We start from the raw sequence: 25144 nt of genomic DNA on the forward strand, positions 1-25144 counted from the left end.
AATGTCATTTCCATTCAGTTTAATGGGGAAAGATGATTTGAGGGGCATGACTGTATTATATAAGTGTGGATCATATTTGTCCAAAGAGACGTTCCCGCCACCCAGTAGCAAATAATCAGGAATTGAAAGTCACAGGCGCATGACGGCGGTTGAAGTGGGTGGGAGCGGGGATGATGTAAACGCGAGTGTTATATAAAACGTATAGCGCACAGTTGGAAGCAGCCCGCATGGCCGCCATGATCCTTTCCCTTCATTTTCACTCTTTTATAATCTCTTCTCCTCTTTTTCCGCATCCCCCCCCTCCTCCTCCTCCGCCGTGAACTTGTGACCTCTGGATGCCCGCTTCCCGCCGCATCCTCCTGCCTGCACCGTCCTCACAGGAAGTGACATCAGCGGGACTTGAAAAGTGAAAAAAGAAAAGAAAAAAAAAGAAATAACAGTCGCAGGACGGCGCGCGTGTCGGATGTCCAGCGCTGGATTGTTGTTGTTGTTTTTGGATGTCGGATGAAGGATGGCGCCGAGTGGAGCAGCCGGACGGACGCGCGTGCTGGAGGCTGAGTGAGTCGCTGACTGGATGCTTTTTTTTTTTCTTTCTTTCTTTCTTTCCATTCATGCAACTTCTCATACGACGCACTTTGCACGTCTCGTGTCCGTCGTGATGAGAACTCGCGTGGGGAATACCAATTTTGTCGTGCGCGTTGATGACGAAGAGCAATTCTTGTTTTGCTTGTGAGAGATGCTTATCAGAATGAGAGATGCTGATGAATAATCGGCGCGCGCGTTTGTTTTTGAACGTTCTCCTCCGTCTGCTCCTCGCAGCATCCAAGTTGCATGGCAGTCCGGCGCGCGTCTCGCCATGCATGTGGATGGTGTGTTTTTATTCGCCAGCCGTGTGCGTGTGTGTCCCCCCCCTCCTCTTCCTCACCGGGGAGGAAGAGCCAGTCAGACCCTGACGTGCACCCAGACAGAAAGTGCTGCAGTCACGTGATGTCTGCTCTCTCACGTTAGGCTGTCGGCACGCAGCGCTTTCACTTTCACTACTCGCGCAACAAAATATGGATTACAAACGATGGAAATTTTCAAGCAGGGTTTCCGCGGGACATTTAAAAGCATTAAAAGTTATTCAATGTATTTAGCACGATTTAGCAATAATAAATGTGATCAAAATGTATGTATTTGTGAGGACTGGTGACAAGTAGTTAACAAAAATGGTCCACAAGTTCTTCATGTTCCAAACAACAATTGCTCTGAATTTGAAAAGGAAAAAATGTAGTGTTCCTGTCACCAATGTCCAACATGAAACACTAATGACACCTAGTGGCAGAAAAATGACCTCAATACACATCTATGACTCAATGTTTCATATTCCTTCGAAATTAGTACTGCATATCCTTTCAAATAACTTTATGAATTACTTACTATAGTGTTACTATATCAATGATCTAAAAGATACAACCACATTTGTATTTGGTAACCATATTTGTCCATGTTAATTGACAGGAGTATGAAAAATTGGACACAAATATTTTATTGTAAATTTAAAAAAAAATAAATGTAAAATGTGATTCATTTCGGATTAATCAAGAGTTAACTATGGAAATCATGCTATTAATTATGATTTAAAAAATTAATCAACTGACAGCCCTAGTGTATAAACAGCATTTTTGTCTTTTTTTAAAATGTATTTATTATAATTATTATTATTTTTTTAATGTTTTCGGGATAAAACTACATGCAAACATCCCAAAAATGGGGAAAAAATGAATATATGTTTTTCACATAGCAGCGATGATATGCATATATATGTATGTATCTATATATGTGTGCGTGTGTGTTGTATACATGAGTTTGACGTGGGCATTAGATTAGTGTTAAGTTACATTCAATTAGATTTGCTGAAACTTTCAGAAACCATGTCAGCAGCATTTTTTTCCAGTCCAGTTCAGTTGCATTTAACTTTGAAGTACAATACTGTTAAATGTAATGTTTTCATACAATTTCTATTTTTAGAACGGCTGGCATGCATATGGCGTCGGCGCAAACACGTCTGGTTATGCAATATTGAGCCTTCATGAGAATCCAGCAATGATGTCATGAAATTGTCAAAGCATTTACAGCGTCCAATCAAATTGCTACGATGTCAGATCACATGCTGGTCATTTGCATATTTGTCCACCTTTGCTGTGCTACCTCTTAATTGTATCTGTTCATCTTCATTCATTTCTGCAATCCATTTCTGAGCAGACTGCAGTTTGTAGTACAAATTGTGTCGTATCAGCTGCCCCAAATAATAGAAGCTCACATGATCGTATAAATAGATCTGAATACAAACTGTCCTCATGCAAATGCTTTAACAGCCTCTTTAGAGTCAATAAAACAGTTGCCCCCAGTGGAAGCCCTAACCCCCGAAATGGAAAGAACTTTGGCGGAACCTCAGCACCTGCTGTTCTGCAGCACTTGGGCCTCACTGGAGAGGTCATATTTAACTGCTCATAATTATTATTTATGGCCTTACAGAGGCACGGCTTCCACTTTCAAACTGGTGCCGTCATATCGCTCGCTCGCTCACACGGCGACTGCTCGCCGGCTACTTTGCGCCGTGGAACTCGGCGGTAACTTGCGGAGTGAGAAAAGGGAGAAAATATGTCCACAGTGATTTCATTCCGTCAAGACTGTATGTAGTGGTGACTTGGGATGCAAGTTACAAATATGGAAACAAAGAAAATGACACTTTGTGTTATTCAAATAACTACGCAGCTTTGCCTTCTGCTAGCTTAATGCTAACACAACACAAAACGGCATGGCTAACTAATAGCCTTGATACTAAAATTCATAAAAATCTTTTAACACTTGGAGCGGCGGGATTTTTCAGTGTATCGGTAAAAGGAAAATGCAAAGTGTTCGATCCATCGTAAAGTGAGGCACCCTGTACGCAAAAATCTTGTTTTTGCGGTGAAAAAACGTTTTTTTTTTTTAACTTGTTCAATATTTTTCAAACCCTATTTTATGTGGAAAACGCTTACTGGAGGTTCCTGTTTTTCAAACTTTTTGGGGATATATATATATATATATTTATATAAATATTTTTTTCCCTAGGAATGGGTGTACTAATACCAGCTATCGCTAACGGGTCAATACCTGGCCTTATTTCAAGGTATCGTTACTTGTGACGGTGGCCGACAGCATCCTCATTTGGACGTTTCGTACTCAGGAATTAGAAATGAGAAGAATAGACATGTTTTAAGGACAAATGCTATACAGTATAGGGATATTTAGTTTTTTTTTTTTTTTTAATTGAGTTGTCGTTGTTTTGTATGTGTCAAAAACACTAGTGATTTTAATATTGGTATCGGTGACTTCTAGAGTTGACTACATGTGCTGATATCGGTCTGAAAAACATCCCTAATTTCCCCCCCAATGCATTTATAATAGACGTCAATTACATGTCACGACTTGCAGTCCGATCCGGGCTCTACCCTCACAGTTCACTCTATATTTAAATGACATAATACAGCTTTTACTGAATGTAGTCGATACCCAATATGCAGCTTGTGAATGGGCGCCACATTCAACATTGCAGCCCCGTCCGTCCCTGCTGCACTGTGAAATAATGCATGAATAGCAAAAACACACACACATGCACGTGTTCTTCTCTAGGTGTGGCACGTGTGTGGCCAAGTTGCACGATTCTGTGTGTGTGTGTGTGTGTGTGTGTGTGTGTGTGTGTGTGTGTGTGTGTGTAACTCACACTGCTGTCGCCCGTCCGCACTGATAGCTTCATTATCCGAGGCTTGCGTGTAGACGCCGGCTCCTAATCTCTCCCGGGTGAATGGGGCGGCCCGCCCGAGATACAGGAAGTCAATGCTTTGCTTCCACTTTTTCGCTCAGAGGAGACGCCACTGATCTGTACGTATTACTGGATAGCCGATAGGCCAAGACTTTTGAAGCCGCAAAGGCCGCCATTTTACTACTCCCAAGAAACGTTGCTCGGCATACGATTCTATGCGTTTACAGTATCGAAATGAGAGAACATTTAAGAGAGTACTTGGTAGAAACGGCATGATTTATGATGTTTTAAATATTTTCAACATAAACGAGACGATTTAAGACATTTTACAACTTGTCTTAAATGCATGTATAAATTATATGCTCAACTCATTGACTCCCAGCCATTTTCATTGAAGCAGCCACCTTCGCTCCCGGCTGTTTTACTGGATTTTGACTGATTTTGCAAGGCCCACAGAATATTGTATTCTAAACATGGAATCTACCGAAAGAAAGATTAGAGCCATTTCTTTCATCAGGAAAAAAAAACAAACATTTTTCTGTCTATTTAAGTTTTGCAGCAATTTGCATTAGAATATCGCTAAGTTTCATCATTTATTCACAGTGAAAAACACTGTCAAAAAGAGCTTGTTGCAACATGGCCCTGGCTGATCTCTTATACTCTGCTGCCACCTGCTGGCCATTCTTTCGCAATAACTACCATTGCTTCAAGCAATCTCTTCATGTAAGAAACTGCATCAAAGCCTTCCGTATGTTCCAGCATTAAAAAAAAAAAAAAAAAAAACTTTAAAAAAACGTATAAAAATGATTTTGGGAGTGAAGCACAAAGTACAGTATTAAAAACATATTTATACGTTTTGGGGTTTGAATGAGTTAATTATAACTGTAATTCAACAAAAGATGCTTCTGCCAAATCTAATATTGGGGTCTAAGGAACTGAGCGATAAAAGAAAAAGGTGGTCTTCAAACCAGCACATACAACCACTTAAAAAAAAATAAAAATAGTGACCACCACTCCCTCGGCCCGATACTAAAAGCCTACGAGCTGTATATGTCTCATCTGAACGTATACGTACAGTTTATACAGTAGTCTGCTCGCGAGATAGGAAGAGCAAGATGGCCGCCCTGTGGCTTCAACGGCTTGCATGGGCGATCGGCCAGCAATATATACAGTACATATGAGTGGGAAAGCCCGCGCGAGCCGGGCCTGAAGAGCAAGCGGCCAGTTCGGGACTAATTAGGCGGACGGGAGCGACGGAGCCCGGGGCCGTATATCCTCTGTGGTGACAGAGAGCGGACGGGGGGTCCATTGGCACCCGACAGGTGCAAAAGGGGAGCGGGCGTCAGGGAATGGAAACCAGAGCTGAGGCCGCGCCGCGTCATGGCCGCATTCTGCGGGGTCACATCACACGCTGGCCGCTCGCCGCTTCCTGCCTTGCGTGTGCACGCTACTGTGCGTTGGCGGGGGGGTCAGAGGATCAACGCGTTTGCGGCGGCAGTGGTCATCTGTCATAGCGCGTCTAGCTCACGCTCCCACAAAGAAAGGTTTTTTTGGTGTGTCCGCCACTATTATGCAGCACCCCCCCGTGAGGCGCTTTGATCAGTGGGCCGTAAAAGCGGCGGTGAAGAAATGCCGGCGTGATGGCTTGTGACATATTTGATGCTAAAAGTTGTCACATTGATTCTTCTGTGCAATTACATGGAGGAATAATCCACCAGCCATTGTAGCGTCCGTTATGGGAGGAGAATTGTCCGGCGTGTGATGTTTTTTTTTTTTTTTTTTCCCTGGCTGTGTACTTCCTGGCTGTTCTGCTTGAACTCAATAATCCTGGTTACAGCCATTACAAATCCTGCTGTCTTGACGTGAGACCCCAGACAGGAGACAGGATCTGAAACTGGCTTTCATTTAGCATTCCTCTGGGCTTTATGGGCAGGTGTTTAACATTACAGCCAGGAGCTTTATTGGCCTACTTTAAAGGCAACTTTTTTTTTTTTTTTTTTTGCTTACCTCTCAATTAGGGACAAACACACAATGCACGCACAACGGATGCAATGTGCGTCCAAGTCTACTCATAAAAATGTTGCACGTATGAGGAAGTCTTCGGCTGGCAGTGTGGATGCTCGCTGGAGTGCAGTATGACCCACGACCGTCTGAATGCGTGCCCCCGCCCCTTCTTTAGGCCTCCGCCCATCATGTCAGATGATTCGGGGTGGCTGTGGCCGATCATTTTATTTTATTTTTTTTCTGGAGAGCTCAGTATTGTTCATTTGGTAATTTTACCGATTTGACATGTCATCATCATTGCTCTCTCTTTTTTTTTATATATATGTATATGTATTTTTTAATTAATCTTTATTTATTTTTGGCCGATCATTTTCAAGCTCAGCGTTACGTGTAAATGTTAAATTCAGCTTTTGTCCACTGATAAACAAAGACGTGGATGCACTTTGAGACCTTGTAAAGTAAATTCAGACATTACACATACATTATACAAGTTTGAAACAAGTGCAATGACTGAGAAACGTGTAGCAGTCATATTGTGTGGAGTCAGGGTTAAACTGGCGTGGCTGCTTTAGAGCGCATCGTTGTTTGCCTCGAGTGCGTGCAAATTATGGAGATATGGTGGAAGAGCAAGGGATAAAAAAAGTGACAGCCAACGTGGATGGGTGTTTCGTTGTGGGGTGTCCGCTTTAGAGTGCCTCGTTGTCTCAGAGACCTTGCTGGGTTATATTGCAACCATTCGCTGGCGTCGGGCCGAAACCTTTTAAGCCAAAATTAGGCACATTTTATTTTTATCACAAATCTATACTTTTGGTCAGTCCACACGTGTGGGTTATTATAGTTTTGGAATTTTTCCTTTTAGTTAGTTTTAATTAATTTTCAGTTAGTTTTTATCACTTTGATTATTTTTTTTTAATGCTTAGTTTTGGTTTAGTTTGAGTATTAGTTTTTGTTTTGTTTTTAAAGGAAAAAGTGTATCACTTGTGTGCAATCATGGTAAAATGAAAAAAGTAATGCCTTTCTTACCTGGCGTTGCATTTCGGCTGAGTTAAATGAAGAAGCAGGCGAGTCGAGTCGTGGAGCCAAAAGTCAAGCATGCAAAATTGTCGACTAGGAATGATATCATCTGAATGTGCTTTTCTATCTGCTGCTGCTTAGATGACCTCACTAAATAAATATGCTTAAAATCACATTAAAAATAGTTAATTAGCTCTTTGACTGCCAAAAACGTTAAATAACGTTTAGTAAAATCCTATGGAGGAGTGCCAAAGACGTTAAAAGACGTTTGTTTCAAAACAGAGGTGAAACTAACCATTTTCTATTGTGGATTACTGAAAAACGGAATAAGGTAGAAACAAACTTTTTTTTTCTGATGAAAGATGAGAGTCCAATCTTTTTTTGGTAGTATGTGTGTTTCCATAGTCCAAACACATAATTTTCTATGGACCTTGAAAGATCAGTCAAAATGCTTAAAATCGGCTGGCACCCACGGCATCCCTTTTCTGAAAACGTCTGGCAGTCAAAGAGTTAACTACCAAAGACTAACACGGACATTTTGGCTTAAATTATAGTCAGTGTCAGTTAGTTTTTGTTTTCTAAAAAGCATTTTTGTTTTTATTTTATTTTGTTAACGAAAATGTTTTGGGAATTTTAGTTTTAATTATTTCATTAGTTTTCATTCACTAACATAAACTTGGTCCACACGTGTGGGTATAATTTTTTACGAATTATTGACCAATCTAAAGTGTCAAAAATGGTTTGTTGTCTTTGATGATGCAACGCTAATGGTTTAAAAAACGGACGATTTTGCTGGTCGTTGGTTTCGGCCCGACTCCAGCACATTATAAGCTTTAAGTGTGAATATAGTTTCATGGCTTCAACATGTAGTAATGTAATGATTGTAATATCCTGGCGCATATTGTTTACAAAAATGACGACACCGTCTAAAAGAGCGGGAAGCGCACATCGCTCTGACGTTTCACAACTTGGCGAAGATGTTAAAAATGAGTGTGTGCGAACCCCACAAGTCCTTTTCAGCACTGAAAATGCAATTTGCTTGCGGTTGTCCAGGCCAAAAAGCCTTGAAAATGTTCCATTTTTCAAACGAGACGTGGCCTCATCCGGGTTCGCAAGCTGATTGCTGACGGTTACAGCAGGCGGCCATCAGGTCGACACACAGAACTCCCAAAAGAAGGCGTGACCAAAAGTGATGAGTTTTTGGGCCTGCTCAGCAGACGGGAAATTTTCCTCTGCCGGCCGCCTGACTGACCGTTTCCTCACTCGCGCGAGAGGTGAAGGTGTTTGTATATTTAACTTTTCTAATCCCGGATTTACAAGGATCTCCTCCAGTCCCACAATGTAGAACTGATGTGCGGGTCAGCGCGGCTCGAGCGACTCTCCAGCCTAAATCCTGCCGGGTCAGCCCTGGACATAAATCATGCAGCTCCGGCGCATCCTTCTCATGTTTTACCATCTCTGAGAAGGGAGCCAAAAAGAAGATGATTTGCGACATTGAGCACGGTCGTCCGATCAAGACGTATTGCGTTGCCGTTGTGGCAGTTAAACACATTCCTTGCTTTGTGGCGGCCATTATTCCTGCCTCTTAATCACCACTTTTATAACCTCCCCAACCAAGTCTTGGTGTGTGGTTGGGGATTGTGTTGTGGGGGGGGGGCTGAACCACATGTGGGCAAAAGACAAGGAAATAACATGCTGCCAGCGCCGCCCCGTTAATAAACGTACCACCGCCAACAATGCACAAGATCCGTGTGCTCTTTACCACAGTAAATGTCGCACGTTTTACAAATGCTTCTTAAGAAGTGTTGATTTTGTGTTTTGATCATTTGTTATATAAAGTTCTTTAACTCAAGAATTGGATGTTGAATGTTTATTCTGCTTTATCCTGCTCACTTAAAGGGGAAGTCGACTCTTAAAAAAAAAAATATTGACAGTAATTTGTTCTATGCAGCCCCACTCTAGTCTAAATATGATATTCTGGTCAATATTGCGTTCATGGAATATGAGTTAAGCGGCAAAATCCAGCATTTTTGATCAGTATCAAAAAGCGGCCATTTTGTCACTTGCTGTCGAGTGAAAATGACATCACAGTTGCTCAGGTTTCAGGTAACAACCAATCACAGCTCGGCTTCAGAAAACCGGTGACCTGTGATTGGTCGTTGCCCTGAGCAACTGTGATGTCATCTTCAGTCGACGGCAAGTGGCAAAATGGCCGCCACCTGAGATGGATAAAAAAAGCTGGATTTTGCTGCATAACTCATATTCCGCAAATGTAATATTCATCAGAATGTCCTGTTTAAACTACTGAGGTCACATATAACTTATTATTGTAATAAAAATGTTTAAGGTTGAATTTGCCTCTAAAATACAACTTTTAGTTTTTGAGTATGGGAAAACCTTCAAAATGGCTGTCATCATTTGTTTAACAATTGTTCATTCTTGCCTGGATTCAAAACGGGTGCTGGTAAATGGTGCAACGACACTTTGCACTTTTCAGCCAGACACTGCACAGTAATTCACCATTTTTTGATGCCGGTTACCAAATGTATTTATTCCAACTCCCGGTTAAGCACCAAAAAAAAACTATGCGTAGACCAGCGTGACGAACGTGGCCGAGTCCACAGGGAAGCTAAAATCTAGAGTTCCGATAGTGTTGAGAAGAGATTTGTTGAAAATAATGCTTGTAATATTTGTTAAATGAGAAGAAAATTGCAATTTCGGTCATAATGAAAAACGAGGTAGGCAATAATTTCCTTCCATAAAATGATGTGGTGGGCCGGATCCGGCCCTTGGACCTTTTGTTTCACGCCTGTGGTAGACTCAGCTCAACTTTATTTATAGAGCACTTTTAAACAACCATTGGTTCATTAAAAGTGCGTTGAGTAAAAAGGGGGGCCCCGAAATTGAACCCTGAGGAACACCATACGACAGTGATGCAGAGTGGGACTCACTACACAGTGGTACTTCATTTTTCATAATCTTCATAAAGCGGTTCCAAAGCCCACCCCAACCCGCCCCACCCCCTAATATATGCTGGTGAGGGCTGGTTATCCAATAGTGTGCGAGTTTTTAACCGCGACACCTGGAAGCCCAGACGCCAAATTGTCACGGCCGTAGGTGACACACTGTCACACGGGGCCTAATGGCATCATTTACACAGGTCGCGGCCCAGCATACTGTCGGTGTGATGGGTGCGGGGGGTGGAGGGGCCGAACAGGCACCCACTGCTTGTTTACTCTGAGCTGGATGCCCGCCCCCCCCAACCCCACACCCACCCCCTGTCAGCAGCTACAATAATTATCACCTCACAGGAATTTGGAAGCCCGACGTTAAATTCCCTTTGACAAGTCCGTCGGGGGAGGTCAAGGAGGTGGCACCGACTCCGAGGGGGGGCATGCCAGCAGTGGGTGCAGGGTGTAGCGCCATGTTTAAAGAACACCCCCACCCAACACCCCACCCTTACTCATGCAACCCTCGGACCTCCAACACGGCAAACATGATTTGCATGGTGTTTACAATGTAAATTGGTTTCAGGAGGGATGGATTTCACTTTGGAGAGCACCAAAGGTGGTCTTTTTAAGGGTGGGTGTTTTTTTTTTGGTGGTGGTGTGTGTGTGTGTGGGGGGGGGGCATGGGAAGCAGATTAAATGAAAATTAACTGTATATTCATTTTTTTTAAGGCAACATAACATCTTATATGAATAGTGTTGCTGTCTGATGTGCAAGTAATGCCAAGTTTGACTTTTTAATCTGTGATTTACAGTATGTATTGTCAATATTGCGTATATAAACATATCATATATATGTATATAAATAATGAAATTGTGTTACAGTATCTTATAATATGCTAACATGAAAGCGAAAGATAAAATGCATACAGATACAATTGCACCTAACCCTGAAAAAATAACCCATTCAACAGATAAGTGAACAAAAAAAAAACATTGTTATCTATCTTTTATTCATGTCAATGTTGTTATCAATGCCCAAAACCAAAGCTCTCCAGGAAAAAAAAATAAAAAAATAAATCAATGCCTAAACCCTCTCCAAATGTCATCGCAAACCGATCCGGTCGTTTCCACGTAATCCTGCTAACAACAAAACAAACAAATGGTGATTAACCTGCAAGTTTTGGTGGCCCCCCATAAATGAGCCCCGGCGCTGTTGCAACTTTGAACACCTCAGCATTTGTGATTTTAATACGTTTGTTTGTGTCAAGCTGTTTTTTTTTTTTTTTAGTGCCCGCCGTGTAAATCAGCGCTTTACAAGGGGAGGTGAGAGCGCCGTTAAAAGAAAGGTGGCTGTTAATGTGACGGTGACTGGGCGAGTAAGCGGAAAAGAAGGAGAGAGAAGGTTGTCTTTCGAAACGCGTGAGAAGCACAGGTGGCCAAAGTACTGACACGTGGACTGACGTGGAAGTGCCGATACTTGCGGGAAAAAGACTGCTTAAAGTCAAAGTACTCATTCAATTCTTTACTTAACTACAAAATAGGGCCTTGACTGATAATGGATTTTTTTTGCGTGGCCGATTCCGATATCTGGCAGAATAAAATTCCGATAACAGATTAACCAACCCATCAAAATATCTCATGAATGAAATAAGTTCTTCTTTGGTCCTTAACCGCTTACCACAACAATCTGACTACGATATAATTCTTTGTTCTTTAGTATTATTTATTGAACTTTACAACAGGGAGATACATCTGCAAAAAAATTGTTTTTTTGGGGTGGGGGAATATTTGAATGTCATTATCTTTGTCTTAGGTGTAAAAAAAGAAAGAAAAAAAAAGAAATTCTAATACAAAATTAGCCGATTTTTGCCAACTGTAGAAGCGCTTATCAGCCGATTAAATTGGCCGACCGATTAATCTCTTGGGCCCTAGTAAGAAAAGTAAAATACAGTACAGACACTGTCTAACTGAATGGAAAAACCTTATCTCTATTAAATAAATACGCTAACGTGCCGCGGAACACTGTTTGGGAATCGTTGACCTACATAATATTTGTGTGAGTGTTTGAGGATAGTTGTCAGGAAATAGCGTCGCGGCGACAGCGCGGGAATGGATTGCATATGGAAAGCCACGATTGATGCCCTGAGCTTATGCATTTTTATGTGCTCCTTCACAGGCGCCCCATCTCGTCGCGATACCACAATCAGTAGCGCGTCTGCTTTTGATGATATCACGCGTGGGTGCCGTTTCCGGTGCGATGCGTCTGCGGCGTTATAGTTCACGTTCTGCTCTGCGGCGGCTTCAAAGCCGGCGGAGGGAAACGGCTGCTGACCTGAAATGTCTCGCTCATTTTAACCTTTGCCAGGAACCAGCCAATGCGCTCTGCCCTCAGTCGTCTGCCCTGAACGCCGTGCTTCTAATCTCGACCTTGAGGGCAGCCACCCTTAAAATGAAGGAGGGGGGGGGGGGGCTTCATACGATATGACAAACCAAAGTATCCCCGCTGTGTCATCAGATCGAATCGCCACTTTGAGCTCGAAAGATGACGATGACGTCGTCGCATTTGAACGCTAGTAACAAGCAACAAAGAATGCAATGATCTGACCTTTGACCACTATATGGGCCCAGAATCTTAGGCACCGTCCAGACGGAAGCAAAGCCGGCTTGGTTCCTCAAACCAATCTCGTACACACAGAAATACTCCAAGACTTGCACGTGTCCAAAAGAAGACGCTGAGGACGTTTAACGGCTGTAATGTATATGCCAAGTCTGGAGTGGCGCTGTTGCGCATCCACGGGGAGTTAACAGAAAGCGTAGAAGAAGATCAGCGAAGAAGACGAACACTCGTCATCCAGCCGCGACCATTACGTCATCACTGGAGGAGTGTCCTGCATAAAATATCCAGACGGGTCGCGTACGGGTCGCGTTTTGAAATCTTTCCACTCTGGAGCCCGGTTTCAAAAGTGAACGGTTTCAAGCTCCAAAACCGCGTCATCGCGTGGTAAGGAACTTGTGAGGATACATTGAAACTGGCTTTGGTGTGGACGGACCTGAGAACTATTGGCTCCTAAGCCAAAAAAAAAAAGCCCCTCAGGTAGGTCTACAGAAGACTAACTCCGGACCCTCTGCAGTGCTCGGGTACTCCTGCGATCCTGCGTCCAGAAGTTGGACGCTGACTAACCTCTCTCCAATACTCCAGGATTTGGAACCACAGAAGGTGGATCTTGGAATCCCGGAGTCCAGCTTCCATCTCCTTTTTGCTCAATTCTTCCCGAACCCTCCCCCTAACTCGGATTGCTCCTCACCAATCGCCCTGACGGGCCTCCAACTCAGATGCCGACTGCATGCCTGTGGTTCGATGGTTCGTCTTCGGCTCTGCGTCCAGGAAGTGCCGGCCGGTCCCATGGAGGTCCCCAGAGTTCAGAACCCTGGAACTCGGCCCCAGTGCATCGGTGATGGCCGGCGCTTGGGGATCGTCCCGGGCAACCCAGTCCCAGCGTCGGTTACAATTGGGAAATCCGGGTTATCCGGGTTCCACACATGGAATTTGGAACAACATTTTTTTGTTGGAATTCCACCCCCTTAGACCCTCATGGTCCCCGGAATCTCACCACCAAAGTCTGGTTCCAAAATCTTTACATCTTCCTTGTCATCAATGACCAAATCCTATCCCTAACCACAAACCCTAACCCTAGTGTAATTCAGTTCTTCCTCTATTGAGGTAAGAAGGGGGTCCATGGAGCTCACTTGACTTCATCCTGATAAGGAATTCTTTCAGGACGTATTGATCTGGAATTCTTTTGATCTTGATGTGTATGCTAATGAGGCAGGTTTTATGTATGCATTGCCAAGCAACCGCTCTCCCTTGTTTTTTCCCGCCGCTTTCATGGTGGCGCCTTCATCCTTCAGACATCACTTTGTGGTTTGCGTTAGCCTCCTCGTGAGGATAATCGCGCCCCCGTGTTGCGTTTAGCTGCAAACTCACCAACGCGTGCGCGCGTCTCGTCTCGGCGCTCCGCCGTCACTTTCTTGTCAAGTCAGCCGGCGTCTCATTGGCCTTCCCTCGGCAGCTCTGGCGACGAGGCGCTCATTCACACGAGCGCTCGCATGAGTGCACAAACGGGACTTCGGCACGGACCGGCTCACGCACGGCACCCGCACCCGCTCGCTGAGCTGCTAGTAGGAGAAAAAGATGAGGAAAGAGCAGGATGGAGATGAGAGTCGACGGGCTGGCCCGACAAGCGCTTAATCCCCAAGACGTTTTTCAATGCTGTCATGTCTGTGACCCCGAGGTCAAGGCCTCTTAAGCCCATTTTTCACCTGCCAGTGATCTTTGGTAGATGCTTTTCTTGCAGTTCCATTGTCAAATCTTGCTAAGGGAGCTTCATAATCACCTTTACCTTACCACCTTTAAAATCGGATTTTTTTTTTTTTTTTCCTGGAGAGCTCAGTATTGTTCATTCGGACATGTCATCATCATTGCTCTCCTTTTTTTTTTTTTTTTTTTGTATGTGGGTGATTTTGTGTGCGTGCGAGTGTGTGTGTATTCATTAGTTCAACTAAAACCTATTTAAAAAAAAAACATACCGTTCACCTAAACCGAACACTTCCAGCCAGAGTCGTGAGGCCGTCAGGAGACCCGAGGAAGGACTAAAGGAAAGTGAAATCCAGCACCGACCAGACACCACCCACCAGGCCATCAACCAGAGTCCCTTCACCAACCCGCATTTGACTACGGTAGTAAGGTACCTGAAGGCTAGGACTGCAACGTGGAGTTCTCAAACTGGGATCCCCGGTCCTCTGTTGGTCAAACAGCAATTGCTTTGGGGTCAGCAAAAAATAAATACCTTTTTTGGTTGTTTAATTTAACCCTCAAAATAAGTCGTCCCCGATAGGAAAATACGCATGTTTTAGGGTCGGGGTTAGGGTCGCTTCTGAAAGCAGAAAGGGGAGCTTTACGTGGATACAAGATCCAAGATGGTAGCTTGTAACGTGCGGAGGAGGAGGGAAAGTGTTGCGTCATCGAGGATGGCGACGCAGAAGATGAAATGACGCATGATTTTTCAAATCACCGTAACTCCGGACCATTAGCGCTAGCAACGTGATGCTAATGGATTCTGGAAGCGGAGCTTTACGTCGAGGGAAAAAAACAAACAAACCCAAACAAAAACATTCGGACTGCGATATTAGTAGTATTTTAAAGGGTAAAAAAAAAACATGCACAATTACGTATGGGAAGAGAAACTCCAATAAGCCAAACATAACAAACCAATTGTTCCTCCATAGCTCTGGGCTAATTAAAAGCTCTGATATGATTAATGAATATGAATAGGTATGTTTTTTTTTTTTTTTAAAGAATATAGTCCTGTTATTTAAAAAAAATATGGATATATTTTCCAAAATAAAAGATTTAAGGTTACGAGAGCAAAGTTGCATTATGGACTTTCTTCTGTCTCTAAACTTTGACTTTATTATTATAATATTCAGGCTAATTTACAAAAATAAGATTGCAAACTTTTTATGTACGTCTTTGTTCAACAGTCCCTTGATTCCTCCACAGTTTTCGATGAATTTTGTTGTTGTTGGGTTTGTTTTCCTTCTTGCATTGTTGTTAACGCCAACATTTACCATTCACAAACTGTTGACTCTTTTAGTCCGTTTCTGTCGTTTCAAAACTGTGTTTGCGGAGCTTCCCTTCTCCCCATTTCCTCGAGTGTGTTGCTAGGTTTAGTGTGGAAAGCTGAGTGACACACTTTTTTTTGGGTGGAATCAATACTCAACATCAATGTTAAGATTTATTTAAAAAAATAATAATAATAATAATATTTTTTAAATAAATAATACATAAATAATTAAAATAAATCAATTTAAAAAAATTATTTTTATTTTATTTAGTTGACTTTTTGTTTGGTTTGGCCCAAGAAAGTAGTTCAGGAATTTGTAATAATTTGGACGAGTATATGCGCAGTATGTGCCACACTTGGGTCTTGTATGCTCTGCGTGTGTGCATATGCGTGTGTTATCGCCACAGCTTTGGCACATAAAAGAATTCCAGTCTGTCTTTTGTTTTGTTGCACTTATGTAGGAAGCATGCAGCAAATTGTGGCTTCATGAGGTGTTGGTCGCTTTGATAAAGTACAACCCAAACCATCTGGACTGCATTGGCCTGCTGCGAATGTATGTCGACCGGGCTCGGCCGTTGAGGGGCCTTGTTATTCGGATGCGGCCTAGTAAAAGTGGCAAATGGCAACAAGGGCTAATGGGAAGGACGGGAGGGCCCGCTCGCTTTTCCAGAGGTTTCCACATCCCGAATCGTCAACGTGACACACTTGTCAAAGTGATCAGATGTGCGGGGGCGGATTGAAGTGCGTGCAGGAAGTCGTTTTGACTTGAGCGCATTCATCCAGCACCTGCGCTATCTGCTGAGACTGCGTCAGACACAAAATAGGCAATCAGTTTGTGGAGATTGTGCACTTTTGAGCAAAGTGGGAAGCAGATAAACCACGGGGAAAACGCATCACAAGCAGGGAATGCATTTCAACAATATGCTTATTATTGGGGGTGGCAGTGATGTACAAACTCTACTGCATCATAATGAGAACCTCACATGTAGCCTGCAAATTGCCCCAGTGTGGGACTAATAAGGATGATCTTATTTTAGCTAAACCAAAATATTAGAAACAGCTCCGAGTATGGCGGATTGCAGTTTTACACCACTATTGGGGCCACATTTGATTTTTTAACAGACTTATGGGCCAGCTTATAAATTAAAAAAAAAAGAAATAATGGCAAAAATATGGTAAATCATTTGTATTTTTAATTAAAAAAAAAGTCATTCTCAATTAATTTTTTTTTTTTTTTAATATTGATTTACTCTTGACTCTTAAATAAAAACTAATTTAACACTTTATTTAAGGGGCAAAAAGAATAAAAAAAATTATTTAATACATTTCAATTAACCAATCTTTTTTTTTGGGGGGGGGGCTAAATGAATGCAATTTCTAGTTTTAAGGAGAAAAAAAAGCTTCCCATTGGCTAATCTGCTGGCGTGGCTGTTTCGGAGTGCCTTGTTGTTGGCTGTGAGTGCATGCACATCATGCATTAAAAGGAAGGGGGATTTTTTTTTTTTTTTTTTGATAAGTCCAACTTGACGGCCAGCATTCTGCTTTAAACAGATATTTGTCCTTATTTGTTGGCATAAGAAGAGTGTTTGCATCCATTTTTTCCACTTTTTAGCACATTTGGCAGACATGTCCACACTGCTGTCTAATGAATTTGAAACCTCATTTTAGATGCAACAGGATTGTTTTAAGCAGTCAAACTTGGCAGGATTGTTAACAAGATTTTTATCTATGGTGTGTCAAATGTACAATATATTTATTTTCACTTTACAGGGTCTTGACAGCTGAGCATTATCTTTGTGAAGGCAGAATTTGGAATACATGAAAACTGTACAAGTGCAGATGTACCTAATGTTGAGGCCAGTTCGTGGCGTAGGATCAGTGAACACGAATGAAGAAGCGTGGACTTGGGAGCGAGGGCGTTGAAGGGGTCGTGGGGGCCCGATGGCACAAAGCCCCCATTCCCTGCTCCTCCATGTGGAAAATGTCAGGAGAACCTAAGGAGGACTGGAAGCAAGGCAAGAACCAGCGGCGGGCGGGCGGGATGGAAGAGGAGGAGGAGGCGGAGGGCGACTACAATTAGTGGGATCTTCTAATCACCGGGGCAACACTCATTTAATTGACATGTGAGATGTGAATTTGTCCAACAAGTGGATATGACAAAGGAGCGGTCGTCTGAGGTCTGCTGGTGGAAGCGGCAGCTGAGGGCTTTGAGGCCAACGTCTTTGTTCCAAGAAGCCGTCTTATTGGGTTGGAAGGTTTGCCGTGGAGGAGATTATAACCCATTATGCCTTTGACCTCTTCCGGATCGGTAACATCAGGGCACTAACACACTCCATGACCTTGTTCCTCTTAGGGTTTGTTTACACAACAATGAGCTGACAAAAACAGGAATGGTTTGTTTTTTTTGTTTTCGAAATTTGCAAGGATGTCAAATTGTCTCCGTGTTGTTGAAAGAAAAGAAAAACTTGACCGTAGTTCAAAGTGAAAGAAACCGGACTGCACTTCAGAGTGACTCTGTTGCTCCAATTTTTTTAAATCCTGGTCAACTTTTACACCAAGTTCGTTGACAACAGGTCTTATACAAGGTGTTAGTTTGTTAAGGGGCACAACTGGGTCCAAATAATATAACCTCCGTATTACTATCATTTCAATTTAGGACATTTTGGGCCATCTAAGCTTTGACATTAGCTGACATTACGGTAATTTTTTTTTCTGGAAGGAGGTACATTTGTAGGTCGTCTGCATAAAAAAACGAATTGGGCCCCAGAATTGAACCCTGGGGTACGCCATGTAAAGGACATTTTATCTTATTTTTTAATACTGAGAGATGCCATACCTCCCCTTTTTTTGTGCACACTGGGGTGGGAAACACTTTTCACAACACACACACGCACACACAAACACACACACACACACACACACGCACACACAAATGTGAGAACTGAGTGTGTACAGCACCGATTATGAAGAAGAAAGCAAGCAGACATCACGAGTCCTCCAGTATTCATCGAAATGACCTTTTTACAGACTCTGGCATTTGTTTAACAAGTAAGATAAAAAAAATCATCCAAATTGAATGTCTTCTTCCTTTCTTGTCTTCCCACTCGGTACTGCTCGGTTTCATTACAGTTGGCCGGGCAGCTTTGTAAGCGATGTACAGAAATCAATAAGCTATTTCAGGTCAGAAATGATCACCTGTGTTGATCAGTTTCTACAGGAAGTGAAATCATCCGCCACCCAGTAAAACGGGCTCACTGCTCATTTCGTCAGGATATCACGACACGCGACATGTGGAATTGTTTACTTTGCATAAGAGCCCATAACAAGCAGCCGGTGCCACCAAAAGCCCGTTCAACACAACCAGGCGAGTACAAGTCACGGTGGAGACTTGCTTGTTCGCACAAACGTAATCAGTCAAATGACACCTAACATTTCCTGCAGGAAAACAGAGCTATGCTAATGATATGCTAGCGGCTGCGTGGGCCCGAGGCTGAGAAAAAGACGTTTTCAGCATAACTCTTGACAAGATGACAAAATGTGCGTTGTGGATTCAAGAAATCAAATTCAAGGTGTAATGTTTGCACAGAAACAATACATTTGTGATTCTTCTCAAGTTTGTTTTATTTTTTAACCCCTGGGCGTTATTTTATTTTGAAATGGCTTGGTCAGAACCAACAAAAAGCCCAAAAATGGTCAAATAACGCCCAGGGGTATGTCATAGGACGGTTGAGAGCCAACAGTGGTCAAATATTTTTTAAATAAAAAGATCAGGACTGATTTCTGCTCATGCTCAGTCTATCCCCGTACTTGAGTCCTATTTGGTACGTCCCAGCTGGAGCATGACCATATATGGAGTGCTAATTGACCAGTTTAAGGTTTGCTACTTCCTGGTTGAGAAATACAACATGACGTTGGGCCTCAGGTAAGAAAATGTTGTAAAAGCACAAAACCTCGACAACAAGCTTGAACTGACCGCTATCACGGGTGATTGTCGAACGCGTCCCCTGAGAATGTTTAATGTGGCAGCAATATTCCCACTCCCTCGACCAATGATACAATAACTGCTCAATCAGTAAAAACATGTTCGCCGCTTGTTCCACCTAAGCGCGTTTCCCAAACGCTGTCGTGTTTTTTTTCCTCCCGCGCGGTTTTGATGTGTCAGCGTAGCAGCAGATGGTTTCATTGTCAGAGGTGACTTTGTAGATGTGGCAAAGAGTCAGAGGAGACTTTCAAGGTATTTCGCCAGCGTAATCCTCTTCTTTTTATCTCTCTGGCTGATCTGGGCCAAATCTCTGTGTGAGAGTTACTTTGGCTGCTGCTAATACTTGCTCTGCAGCGCTTGGCCTCACTTAGCGTCTCGCTACAAAGTCGCCCTTTTCCCATCAAATGGTACAATGCGACAAAGTCGGGCCCAGGTGAGCCACGGTGCTGTTTATAACAATAGACGGGGTGTGTTTCCGTCGTGGGATCAGATTTTACACAGCAAGCCTGATTCATGATTTGGAACGATTCAGGCCCATGACGACATAAGTGCGATAAATTGCGTACATATCCTGTACATCCTTATATACTTTTTCTTCTCTCGGATTAACTTGTTGTTCTGGTTTTATTCTTGTCATCGCATATCAGTTATGTTCAGCGCCCTGTAGGTGGCGGTATTACGAGGTGCAAAGCTCTTGACATCTACAACATTTTAAGGAATTTTTATTTTATTTTATTTTTTTGGTAGGTAGTCTGTCGAGTTATGCTTGTAAATAAACAGTCAGGCCAAAAATCCTAACTGAAATACAGGCTTAAAAAAAAAAATTGCACATACTGATAATATAAAATAAATAAATAAATAGTAACATAATAATCAATAAAATATAATAAATAATAAAAATAATAACATAATAAATAAATAGGTTTTATTTATTTATTCATCTATCGAACATGTCTGAAAGATTAACCTTAGTGATTATCTTGTAGGTGTGTCACGAATGATTTCTCTTCCCCGATCTGCTTGGAAACCCGACGGGGTGACCAAATATGAATAAGTGTGAATAATGAATAATTGTTCGATACTACCAAGTGCTTGTGTTGAGTCATTCGCCACAATAAAAGTGACAAGGGGTCGCGTTTTCAACCACAAGCTAGTTACCACGTCGGCTAACTGTTAGCCTAGCTTCTTTTACGGTTTTCTTTTGTATTTTCCAGCACAGTCTGGATTCGCTGTGGCACCGTAAAGCCCTTCACAGGGAAATCTTGGTCAGTTTGGATGTTACACATGGAAATGTGTGTACCTTACTTTAGCTGCTCGCCGTATAATAAGTACGATCGGTTCTGAGCTCCGGCGCGATTACCTCCCAAAGATGCGTTATTGGCAGCCCCAAAGCGTTTCTCTGTCATTTTATACAGAACAGCGAGATGGAGTAAAGGCTCATTACACCATTTTTATTGTTTGTTTCTGGAGGACAAATCTCCACACTGGATATGTTGCTGCTAATAGTGTAACGTTCTTGGTAGCTCAATCAAAGGATGCCAAAAAGTGGTACGGAAAAAAGCAGAGTAATTTTAGTACCCTTTACCAGTGATTCCCAACCACTGATCAATGGCACATTATTCCCAAAACAACATACAGACGCTCGCAAGCCATGTTTGAGTCCACCAAACAACGCTGTTCATGACAGCTATGTAAATTGTTACATCATAACAGCGCCAGCGCCAATGAATTCTACAAAGGAATGTGAGACGGTTAACAAAAGGACAACAAAGGAGGACGTCGAGCATGTTGAGTTCTTTCTATGTTTCGTGTGAAATTTCCCATTATTATAAAACAGTCAGCGCTCGCTATGTCACAGTTTTTGTATCCTTACGTAGCAGATTTTTAAACATTCATTTTTCATGAGAGAAATCTAAATTTAGTGTTTTTTTTTTTTTTTTTTTTTACAACATGTGGGCCAGCATTGAGGTCTACTGGATGTAAATTCAGCGTGCAACAGAATGTGTTTCTGTTCCGTGTGTGTTAAAGTTGCAGTTGTTTCCAATAACGGCGACATCCATGCTAATTTCGTTAGCTCGCCTTTGGCGCTTCACGTTATATTTTAGAATTAAGATAGCGGTCTTGTGTTAATATATGGTTTGGTAGAACATTCTGCTGTTAAAATATCATTTTGAATCCTCAGTTTTAAGTGTTAGTTTTACAGTAAGCTTCAACTGAGTGACAAATCAACAGCTTGAAGCGAGCACGCTTTGCATCTCACTTGGAGGAGCGAAGAAAAGTACTACTCATATTACTACTAATACAACTACTGCAGTTTGCTAGGCTGCCAAAGAAGGTACTTGGTACTTGATTCATTTTTTTTTTTTTTTATTTACCATAGCATACCATATACCAACCCTAATGTGATGATGTGATGCTAAACGATTGAAGATTTGTTCTCATCACAAACACTCGCCACTTGGCTCTACATTTTGGACCCTGACAGGCTGATTGGATTTGGTCCAAGAATCGCAGCTGGATTGTCGGGCGCATTCCCGTTCCGGCAGGTCGAAACCTCGTCTGCATCTGTACCGTCTGATTGGCCCCGCTGGCACGGCCGCCATGCAAGATGCTGATTGGCTAGCTGGATGGGGACTAGCGTGCAGTAGCGTGTGTCTGGCGTGTAGCGTCGCCTCTTTGAGTGCCGGCCCGACGCTGCGCACATCGGGTGCATTTCAGATTACAGCCAATGTGCTCGTGTGCACGTATACGTGTGTGTGTGTGTGTGTGTGTGTGTGTGTGAGGTGGGCGTTGTGTGGCTGAACAGCTCATCTGTGCAAGAGCACGTTTATCCGCTGTGAACAAATGTGCACCGTCTCCACTCGCCGAAGTGATCACGGAATGGATTTGCCTGTCCCAGACTAATAATTAATTATTAACGGCAGATTTGACTCCGGCATCCCGGATCGATGCGGCTTCCCACTGTTGGATGATTGAGACGGCTTTGAAATACATTTTCTTTAGCCTTTTTGGGCCAAGGAGACGTATAAGGGAGGGAGTAGGACCGTGTGATTTCTTACACTGGATCAGTGAAGAACGGGTGATGATGCAAAGTTATGATTAAATATAATAAAATAATATTACATGCATTACAGGAACTTAGTAGGGGACCTACTCTGCCTCTTCTTGTTAATTACATGCTATGTCTCTTCCAGTAGACATTAGTGCTACATGGCACAATGTAGCATGAAATTCCCTAAGTGCATTTTTTTCACCTTATTGGCCCAAAAATAAATAAAAGCCATCAGTTTACTTATTGATGCATCTTTGGCACAGAAAGATATTTTTGCAGTAACCTCGTGTGATAAATGCTGTATTTACAAAACTGCTGAAAATTTATTTGTGTTTTTGTTTTTTTAAATCCTGGTCTTTAGCGCTCACTCAAGACTTTGCAAACTGCACCGCTTTATCATTTCCGTATGGAAATAAGCTGCTGGCAGCGAAGGAATCACCTCGCTCGTGCTAAATTTGCCCGCCGTGATTCGACTTGAACCCTGACTTTGCCTGTGAAACGTCGACTTTATTGCTGAGTTTGTTTTTATGGCTGCGCTTGAGATATTTTGATGCAGAAATAGAAACAAATGGCCCCCAAGATGATCAGAATTGGCGAGCAACTCGCTAGTGTTTACGACATCTTTTGCGTCAGGGGGTTGCCATTAAATACATTGTACAATAAAGCGAATAGACGGTTGCTATGACAACCACAACAAAGACACAGCGTCTCCTTCACCCATTCGAATTTGTAGTCAATTTTTGATGGGTGGCATTTCTAATCTGTCACGAATTAAAGTAACCAAACTTTTAGAAACAATAAATATACACTGTATATAAAAAGTCTACACACCCCTGTTCAAATGCCAGGTTTTTGTGAGACCAAAATTAATCATTTAACTTTTTCTTTGTGAAAACCTGTAATGGAAATAATGGGGAAAAGAACAGTTCCAAATACCAATCAGTGTAGCCACTAAATATTTGCCAGAAAGCAAAAAAATAATAATCCCCCCCCCCCCCCCAAAAAAAAATGCTGGAAATAGCTTACTAGAACAACAGAACTTGCTAGTCAAAACAGGGTGTGCACACTTTTGCAAAGATTTTCTTTGAGTCGTCCAGGTTACGGTGTAAAAAGTTTTGAAATGATTCATTGTTCTATTTTATTTTCATATCACAAAAACTTGACATTTCAAAACAAGCGTATGTCGACTTTTGAACTCTATCCACCGCGTAGGATATACACGAGCTACACACGCTGCAAAAAAAATCTCGAGGTCTTCACAGATCTTCAACTGGATCTCATTAGCTTGTGCCAATGTAGCCAATGAAGAGTTTCCTGGAGCCGAAGGAGCTTGAAAGCTCGCCATTGAACTTCATATTCAACTCGCGTAGACATGAAAAAGGCCTTTTTCCTTTTTGCTGCTGTCTTCTTGAAGAGAGAGCGCGCAGGTGACAAAGATGAAAGGTGAAAAGAGGCGGGAAAACTGACCACACACTGTAAACATCAAGAAGCGGTAGGCGCAAGAAAAAGTATGTACAAGGCAGTGCACAGTTATTATAGTTAACAAAAATGTAGTTAATAACGCCAACTCAAATTGAACAAATATTCTGTGTTAAAGTCTTTTGTCTATTTTCCTATAATCTTGCACGCATGAAATGCACCATATTGTCACTGCTATGTGAAAAACACTTATGTCCATTTTTGTCATAAAAAAAAAAAAAAATGTTTTGGGGATAAAACTGAACGCAGACATCCCAAAAACATAAAAATATCTATTTTTAAAAGTGTTTTTCACGTAGCAGCGAGGATATTAAAACTAACACTAAAACAAAACTGGAGCAACTAACAAACCTGCTCTAAAAATGAGTTCATGCTTCCTTTGGTTCGTTTGTCGTGCTTTTATCAAATTCAACCCATATGGACACATATTAACAGATTCACATACATATTTAGGCACACATAAAACAGTCACACCATCATTTATTTATTTTTTTCATTCTGCACAATTCCATATCCAAACCATGGCAGCGCTTGTTAAGGCCAGACGGCTCTCGTCGACCCACCTGTCCAAAAAAAAAAAAAAAAAAAAAATGTTGTCACCTGGCCGAACGTCTCAATCTTCTTCTTAGCTTAGCTTAGCTTAGCTCGGAACCATCTGGCTCAGCAGTCCTGCTCCCACCTCACCAAACTTGTCACTTTCAAAGCAGGTCAGCTTACCTGGCACAGCGGTCTTAGCAAGTCTGCTATCGAGGCAGACCGGACCGTCTTGCTTTATGTGTGTGCGCGTCTCACAGATGGCAGGGGGGGGGGGGGGGGTGGTGTGGGGGGGGGGGGGTGATGATGGAGAGAGTCTTGTCTGAGGCTTTTGGTGACTCGTGGCGTGTCTGCGGGCATCTGGCCTGGCACACGCAAATTAGCTCCTGCATGCGCTTTTTGCCTGGCAACGTCCGACGCCGATGCGCCGATGAGCTGTTTGACTTTGCCACGTGTCACCGTCGCCGTTCGCTGCCAGGAAATGCTGATTTTGCTTAATGATAGAGAAGAGGGGGAAAGAAGGCAAAGGCATGTTGGTATCCTTGGGAACGCGCGCATCGCAATTTTTGGTTAATGTCAGGGTTTGTGACACAGCTGCGATTTTATTTTTGGCTTTTGTACGTTATTGTTTGTCACTCTTTATTGAGCCAAGATACTTAGTTTATGAATAATTGGTTAAAAAGAAAAATGACTTTCAGTTAGCACACTGTTTTCGGT

General features: G+C 42.5%; 1 long non-coding RNA gene across 1 annotated transcript in view; it reads left to right on the forward strand.

The window, feature by feature from the left end:
* Positions 1–224: 224 nt before the first annotated feature.
* Positions 225–25144, forward strand: part of LOC144058754 (uncharacterized) — a 102756-nt gene continuing 77836 nt past the window's right edge. Inside the window, exon 1 of the long non-coding RNA XR_013295471.1 lies at positions 225–558. This is a non-coding gene — a long non-coding RNA (uncharacterized LOC144058754). The remainder of the gene's footprint in view (positions 559–25144) is intronic.

The sequence above is a fragment of the Vanacampus margaritifer genome, chromosome 10, assembly GCF_051991255.1.
Source record: "Vanacampus margaritifer isolate UIUO_Vmar chromosome 10, RoL_Vmar_1.0, whole genome shotgun sequence".
Classification (NCBI taxonomy): Eukaryota; Metazoa; Chordata; class Actinopteri; order Syngnathiformes; family Syngnathidae; genus Vanacampus; species Vanacampus margaritifer.